The 8,696-nt window shown below is 37.6% G+C and overlaps 1 protein-coding gene across 1 annotated transcript in view; it reads right to left on the reverse strand.

Annotated features, from left to right (window-relative positions):
* The window catches only part of LOC117380750 (SPRY domain-containing SOCS box protein 4-like), a 68,945-nt gene extending 67,561 nt beyond the window's left edge, over positions 1 to 1,384 (reverse strand). Inside the window, exon 1 of the mRNA XM_033977585.2 lies at positions 1,064 to 1,384. The gene's annotated coding sequence lies outside the window, so the exon portion shown is untranslated. The remainder of the gene's footprint in view (positions 1 to 1,063) is intronic.
* Between the last annotated feature and the right edge of the window lie 7,312 nt (positions 1,385 to 8,696).

An 8,696-nucleotide genomic window follows, 5' to 3' on the forward strand; every position in this document is an offset into this window, starting at 1 on the left:
TGTTAGGCCTGTCACTATAACAACATTTTGAAGTACAATATATTGCTGAAGAAAATATAGACGATACATCTCCAAAAACTATTCTAAACGGACAGGACAGCATCATTGGAGGAGAGAGTCAAGGTGCGGAGGCTTCGTCTGAAAAAATATAATCTATTACATTCATCTTTAGTAATATCAGTATCAAAACTCAATCTATATGGCACTCCAAAGAAATAAACCTATACATGCAGACCAGTTTTTAGTTCAAATACCAGAAGAAGATAAATAGAGATTTGACTGTAACTTTTCTGGTTACTTTTCACAACCTTTACTTTAGTTAGAGACGTGATCCATCCGTACAGCCACACACTACCATATAATTTGTGCCAACTATCTCCACAATCTCGCCATCTGTTCTGGTCCACCCACACCGTCTCTCCTCGCTCTAAGTCTGGACAGGGGCCGACCAAACATCCCGGGAGGAAAAAAAAAAAACAGCTCCTGATGCGTTTAAGCTCCAAACTTTGTGATGGCATACGTTTTCTTTTTTCTTCCAACTGAAAGCAAGGGGGAGTGCTCACCTGGAGTCGTGCTGTTGCTTAAAAAAAAAAAAAAAAAAAAAAAAAAAGACCGCCCCAAGAGGAAAGCGATGAAAAATACGGATTGGATTGCATTTTGAGGCGAAGGAAGCATTTGATTACGCATATAAACTCGACTCCAAGCCAAAATCCCTTTATACAACGAGCTTTTACTTAAGTTCAGACGTAAAAAGTAGTCATTACGCGTTTCATGTTACAAATTACACAGCTTCTTGGCGTTTAAACACAAAGAAAACATGACATAAAGTGCAAATTTACGTTACACAACATAACAATTTCGACTGGTGTGCGTTTTAGACAAGACGTCAACATTTTACGCACGAAAAGCAATGTTTACGCGGATCGAGAGCGCAGCAAACACCGTGATAAAGTTGAGCCACGAGTTCCCAGTTGGATGACGACAACAAAGAAACGCAGTCACGACGTTACGTGAAATTTTGTCCCGATACAAACTCCTTAAAACATAGAAATATCTCACTTACCACGCGTTGCCTTTAAGTCCGCGAATCCAAGGAAAAGATTCCAAGCAAACGAGCAAACGTACTCCCCAACCGCGCCGCGAAGCCAAGTTTCTCTTCTTCTCTTCTTCCTATAACGACGGGACAACACGCCAGGAATTACGTACACTTTTTACCGAGTCGTGTCCAAATTATGACGCATTATAAACCAGGAAAAAGTGCACATACGCGGAGAGAAAGAAGGGTTTTGTTAGCGGAGGGCGGCTGGGATCCTTTGTTCCTTGAGCCTGTTCGGTGGAGATTCACACCGTTCATGTGTCCCTGAATGCCGCTGATTGGCTGCAGACTCGGGATCAAGGAAAGGTGAAGCGGTGTCAAGTTGCGCACTGGTTTTACGCGCTTCCCGATGCGCGCAAAGTAACGTTTTACCAACAACAGCGCCAATATGATTATAATCTGCGTAATCCAGTAGTTTAAAATACGTTGAGTGTTCGCACAAATTCTCCTGGTATGTTTTCAATAGTGATTTAGGGGAAAAAAGACTCAAAAAGTTCTCTGTCGTGCTTTTATTTTGTAGGGACTTCCTGTGATAAGACCGCTATGAGCTACTAACACAGGGTGGAGGCAGTTTCATACCTTACATAGTTTTATTCGGAGCTTAAATGTGATAAGTGCTGTTTTAGGGGAGCGGGGTGCAGCCGTTTATTTTTATGATGAGAAAGTGTAGTTTAGTTTAGTTTTAGTGTAAAAATAAAACGAAGAACGAGCAAATTCTTCAGAGCAAAGAGGTCAGTGTGGAGCAGGGGTGAACTCAAGCATTTTTTCAAAGTTGGTCTAGAGGTGTAGCTGGTCAAGATGAAGATTTTTTAATTATTTTTTATTTTGTGTGAAAGTTTAAAGGGCCCATATTAAGCTATTTTCTGATCTATGTTATAATGTCGTTTCCTCATCACAAACAGACCTGAAGTTGTGTTTCGTTTCATTCACACACGTTTAACGCACAGACCCTGCATATTTAGGCTGAGTTCTTTTCTCAAACTCTGTTAAAACACTCTGTTCCACCTTGTGATGTCATGTGGTAATACAGGAAGTGCTACACTGTGTTTTTAAACGCCATACACCTTCACTAGAATCATTTGGATTATTTCAGCCCTGGAACTGCCAATCTCTACTGAACTAAAAGCAAAAGGTAAATGTTAACTTGAAAGCTACCACATCATGACATCACAAGGTGGAACAGAGCATTTTGAGTTTTGGAGATGTAGACAGACTAATAATAAAAGTTACTAAAACATGTGTGAATGAAACAAAACACAACTCCAGGTATGTTTTTGGGGAGGTAACAGCATTATAACATGACTAAAAGCTCATGAGAGTCAATTTTGCAAAATAAAATACAATTTAGATGCATTTACAAGAACAAAAAAACATCAAGAATTAACTTTTTTACCACTTTCTTGTTTCCATGGAGGTGTTATTGCTCTGCTTAGAACGTTCCACAGTATCCCACTGAGCAACCAGCTTATATACCTCGACGGACACAAGCAGATGACACTACCAGGTCAAGTTGCAGGTCAGATCTGTGGAGTAGCGACCATAGTTGCAGAAAATGTCGCGTGTAGACCCTCAGTCGTCCAGGTCTGATCCATAGCAAACAACGAAGTTAAATCTGTCAACTGGACAAATCTTGTAGGAGTGAAGACGTTTTGCTGCTTCTTCAGTTCTGGTCAGAAAGAATGCGTATTTGAACAATAAAAAAGTGCAAGAAAAATACTATACATTTTGATGCATCATTGGGGAACACTCTAGGAAAAAACAATGACATCTCTGTAAAGGAGGTTGTATAAAACCCATCCGAATAATTTAATCTGAATAAAATATATCCTCTTATGACTTTTCTTACGACTTTTAACCATTTTATAGCTGTTTCCTTCTCATTCACCTTCTCAAAGTTGTATTTTGAGTGATTCGTGTACGTTTGTAATGTTTAATCACTTATTTTCAGGACACCATATTACCAATCAATCCTCGTTTTCACCTTACTTTGTTTCTCAATTTAATTTTCTCTCTCTCTTAAAATCTGTTGCTGTTAAGTGTGATCTGCAGCTGATGACGTTTACATCGATGTCAGCTCCCATTGGACACCACAGTTTTCTAACGTGGAAGTCAGTGGATTTGTTTCTTTTATTAAGTCGTTTTAGATGAATATTGCGATTTAAAATGTGCAAATTATAATGTCATGATCCACGGGTGTCGTAGATTATAGCTGTACAGCAGACACAAGCACAATATGTCTTCTTTAAAGCCAGTTTCATTCACATAACGTTTCATGTCTCATTCAGGACTTGAAGCTGGCGTTCAGACTGGAGTTGGCTGAACTTCCTCTGCACTCGGCCTCTTGTATATGTGTGATACTGCAGTGAATACGTTGTCCTTTACATCACCCAGGCCTCTCCAAACACACCAGTCTGAAGGTTGGCGGTTCAACTCCCTACTGTTTCTGTCACTGCTGCAGGTTTAGAAAGACAAACTACTGCCTTTCTTTTATTAGAAATGCAATATCTTGAGATCAGAGCAGGACGCAGACATTTTAAATATACAAAATGGCATCCAGGGTATAGAAAAGTTATGCATTTTAATTGCTGTTTACCTGAAGACTGAAGTAAAAGTGAAGAGACCTCTATAGGCGTATTTTTAAACGATGTGTTTACCCCCCTTAAAAGCCGCACCGTATTATGTATTATGTCTCCATGGAGATCTTATTGCTTTACAAAGTATGGCATTAAACCAATCTAACTTGCATCTTTTAATTAAGGATGCAGCGATCTAGCTTTTTGTCGATACCAATGTCGATACTTTGGCTTTAAGTAACTGCAGATCCTCGATACCAGCGTAGAGACTGAAAATAGCATTTATTTCCTTTAAAAACAAACAGTGTAAAGTAAAATGATGTTGAAATGTGTTTTGGAACGACAGAACAGCTTTGTAAAAAATACAAGTCTAATATTATGAGGCGTTTTGGATCAACATTAGCCAGTAAATCGTGTTATTATACCAATTTATAGACCAAAACAGGGCATCAGCTGGATTGATATCTTACAAGCTGATATCTAATTCACTAAAAAGGTATTGCATCGGTGCATCCTTAGTTTTAATCGCTCAAAAACACCTTGAAAAACATGCATGTGGAGTTCTCAGTCATCTGCCTGTTTTCATGGAAATAGAGAAGTTTAATGCAATACTGTGGAGTTGTGGGGACAAAACAGTAACATCTAGCATCAATATTTGACATGTGAATAAATACAACCTCAGTTAGTTTTCCCCAAAGCTGACTGTGTGATATTTGGGTCCACACTGCCCCCTGGTGTGCAACATAGTGAGTAACATTTCCTTGGTTCAGTCACTCAAATATGCAGCAGTTATGATTTTTTTCTACGTAAATTATTCTCACCAAACAAAACACAGTCTCTTATACGTGTTAATATGAATAGTAGTGGCTCAGTGATAAGAGCGTGTACTCGTTCTGTTAAAGAAGTCCCTCTCAAGTTAGTCAAATGGATCTATAACACGATTTTATTGAGTTTTGTTGAAAATTAAACACTTAAACAGGACTGTGAAAGCTTATATTGATCTCAGGATATTGGAAATGTGTTGTTTAAATCCGTTTTGTTTGTTTTTTTTCTTGTGTTTTCAGACAATCTTGCTAATGCGTGCTAATGTGTGCATTGCGTCACCATGGTAACCCCCTCCTTCCTTATCACGGCAAAGCATCAGCAGAGCGAAAGCATGATTGTGTCGTAAAGAAACGCCGAGCATCTCGAAAATTAAACTGTTTAAATACTTTATTGACTTGACAAAAATAAGAATCAGACGATGCATAGACAGAATAATTTGGCTTTTTAACAACATGGAGGAGAAAAAGTCATGGAAAAAACATCACTTTAAAAAATAAAAAACACTGAAGGACACTGCTGCATCACCCAAGTTCAGCAAACAGCACGGAAACGGCTGCAGTTCACACAGTTAGAAGTTGCATTAGTATAACGTTTAGTACGATTGTATATATATTTTTGTTATTGTAGACTTATTTGGGATACATTCATCTATTTACGTCATGGATTTGAGCCCACAACTAACTTCAAATTTTCTCACAATCTCTCTTTTAATTAAGAGTCAGGTTTGTGGAGATGCAAGCCTGCTCACAATAAGGACGTATGTTTCTGTATGTTTTTCAGTGCAAGAAACAACCAAATAAATGCATGCTTTTTTTTTAGACTTTTGGCTAAAAAGCTACATACTGTGGCTTTAAAGCTTCAGTATGTAATGTTTCTGTTGGAAAGTCAGACACCAGCTTGTTACTGACGAGATGTTGCTTGAATATTCCACAGTAGGACATTAATTTTACGGAGACAAGCAGGTGACGCCACCAGGCCAAGGCCGTTCACAGTAAGAATGCATGCAATTCAAGGCAATAAACAGTAATAATGCTATACTGTGGAACATTTCAGACAAAGCAATAAAATCTATGGTGACAAGCGGATGGCGGACTCCCCATCAGGAAGTTACACAGCGTTTCTTTAAGTCTAATCGAGTCTTTTGAATTTGTCTGGACAGGAATTGAATTGAACGACTATATCAAAATACTGTTTAAAATCTAAAAAAAAACCAATTCATTTTCAGGATTTTTCATTTTCACTTTTTTTTTAAATGTATTATATCTTTCTCATTGTGTAACACCGTAACTGTGAACCACTGGCGTCACATGAAAACCCTGTTGAACCCATGAAAAAACAGTTAATGCATTGATAAAACTACAAAATCTACCCGAACGCCTCTCTAGAATGTTAATAGGTCTAACTTCATTTAACCAAGAGTGTGCATACTTCATACAGAACAAACCGCTAAGCTACAGTTTGGTTTCCAATTTTTTTTTTTTTTTTCAAAGGTCAACAGCACACAGAAAAGAAACACCATAATACAATGCAAAATATACCTTAAAGTGGAACTAAAGTCAACTCCTCCCACAGCCATGTTTCAAATAGGGTTGGAGGTATAAGAACCGTGTGATTGGTCTAACAGGTATCCATCACGCTTCAAACTCCGCCCCTGCAGCCAGTAATTGTAATCAGAAACACCTGGCTTTAATTAGAAGTCCGGCTAGTCATGTGTGATGTCACGTAGTACTTGAAATTGTCACTAGCGTCGGTTTTTTTTGACAGTTTTGGACCAGAAATCTCCAAATTGACCAAAAAAAAATTGTCAACAAAAAACCACCATATACACATTTTAGTAGCAGTGTTTAGTTCCACTTTAAGCTTTTTGAATTAATAGAAAAAACAACCACGTTTAAAAGATCAGAGTAATATTTTTTTGATTTGTCTCTAATAACGGCATAAGGGTTTCAAAGTCATAAAATGCATTAAAAAAACAAAACGCTAAAAGCTGAAGTGCCATGTATGCTAGTCGTTTGAAATTTCATTGTTGATTTTTTAGGAAGAAACAACATGGAAATCTAGTTTTTGAACACGTTTAATGTAAGTGTGCGTGAATGGACAGCAGGTTTCCTCCATTTTTACGCTACGACACATTTCAAAAGTAAACACAAAAAAAGAGATTGTCCTCGCCTCTTCAAGTCCCGGGCGGAGGAGAAAAAAAAACAAAAAAAAAAGAGGAAAGTAAATTTGGGAAAGTGCTAAAGAATTAAAACGATAAAACAAAACAAAAAAAGCAGCCAAAACATGATCATGAAACAGGTTTTAAACTGACGTTGACACACACAGCCAGAAAATTATAGTTGTGTTAATAAGATTTAGTTGAAATATTAAAGAAGCACTACGTAACTTTTCGTGGTTGATCGTTCGCCGGTGCTGCTCGTCTCCACTAAGATGTTATTACTTTGCCTGAAATGTTCCACGGTATGGCTTTAAACTTTGTGAAGACAAAATGGGGTCACTGCCGGGTCAAGTTACAAGTCACAAAACACCTGAAATTGTATAAATGTAACATAGATACATTTAATCCTGTAAACCATTTCAGGCGAAGCAAGGACATCGCCATAGAGACGAGCAGATGGCAAACCACCCAACATAAAAGCTACACAGTGCAGCTTTAGAAATTGCGTTTTATCCCTGATTTGGTCCCGCTTTGTTTGTAGTTCTGGTTTAGTTCTTGGTTTTGAGCGATGTTAGTTCCTGCCTAGTCCCAATCAGACCAGGACCTTAGTTTAGTCCTGGTTCAGTTGAGGACTTAGGACCCTGGTTTTGTCCTGGTTTAGACCCATTTAGTCCTGATTAGCTTGTTGGCTGAGTTCTGGTTTGGTCTCATTTTTTTGGGTTTAATCCTGCTGTATTGTTCATTTAAGAAATTTGGTAAATAAAAAGTCAAACGCTGAGTGATTTGAAAACAATAACACAGTTAACACATGGACTCACATCTTTATAGAAAATATTTATATTAAAATGTATTTATTTTATATGCATTGCGCCTTTTGTTTAATTATTGGCTCTTTTAATATTGCAGTAGTCTGAGCCAAATCTATGCACTTACTGTCGTTTTGCTTAACAGGTCTGATGGGTGGAGAGGGACTCATAGGAATATATGTTTACAACAGGCTACGGCATTTCTACTCTGCAAAAATGACACCTACATGGGTTAAAATGACAGAAATTCAACATATTTCAATTAACTTTAGTACTTTTGACCATGTTTACTAAGGGCATTTGTGCATTTCGAAGCATGTGCGAGTAGGTTCCATTACATTTTCTTATTTAAAAAAAATCTAACAGTGACGCATTTTAACAAATCAAATATTCCGTACGTGTAAATTCATAAAGAGGGGGTTTACACTTCTCTGGGATATTAATTATTAACACATAACATATTTAGGTCACCATGTCAGCGTTTGCATTTTTGAAATTGCTATATTCGCGGAAAACAGTCCCACCGCCCTTTGCTCTCCGTGCTAAGTCACTCCCCCTTCAGAGAGCTATCACAACATATTTATATTTATGGAGAATTGTCATGTGGAAGTGATGTAGACTTATGGGCGGAGCATTGGATCGAATCTTAATGCCAACCGTAAGAAGGGTTTGAATACGGCCCAGTAGAGATCGCTAGATTACTCAGACATGTATGGATGGCATTTAAAACCTCCTCAGGCGTGTTTTTGATGAAGGAACAATGTTGTAACATGGTAGAAAGCAAAAAAAAAAAAGATTTTACATAACACCCCCTCTTTAAGTGTAATCAAAACATGAATATTTTTTAATTTAAGTCATTTTAACTTATAGTATAGACTTTTTTGCAGTGTATAAGCTCAAGCACCATTACACCAGTGTACAACAATACCAAAATATTCTAACTACAATATATATATATACCCCATGGCTTCACCCAAACACTTCTGTTATATCTCTGTAATCTAAACTGAAGGCACATCTTTCAAGCTTTGTTTTAACGTCACAGTCTCCGCCATCTTGAAAACCTGGACTTTTGCATGCACGACGAATTAAAATAGAATATTTTAAACTATAGGTAAAGGTGCACTACGTAACTTTTCACCATAAACCTTTGTCCAGTTGACAGAATTGAATTTTTCTTTTGCTACGAATCACACAGGCATTTTTCTCCATGAAATTTTCCACAGTATGACATTAAA

This window comes from Periophthalmus magnuspinnatus, chromosome 13 (assembly GCF_009829125.3).
Source record: "Periophthalmus magnuspinnatus isolate fPerMag1 chromosome 13, fPerMag1.2.pri, whole genome shotgun sequence".
Lineage (NCBI taxonomy): Eukaryota > Metazoa > Chordata > Actinopteri > Gobiiformes > Gobiidae > Periophthalmus > Periophthalmus magnuspinnatus.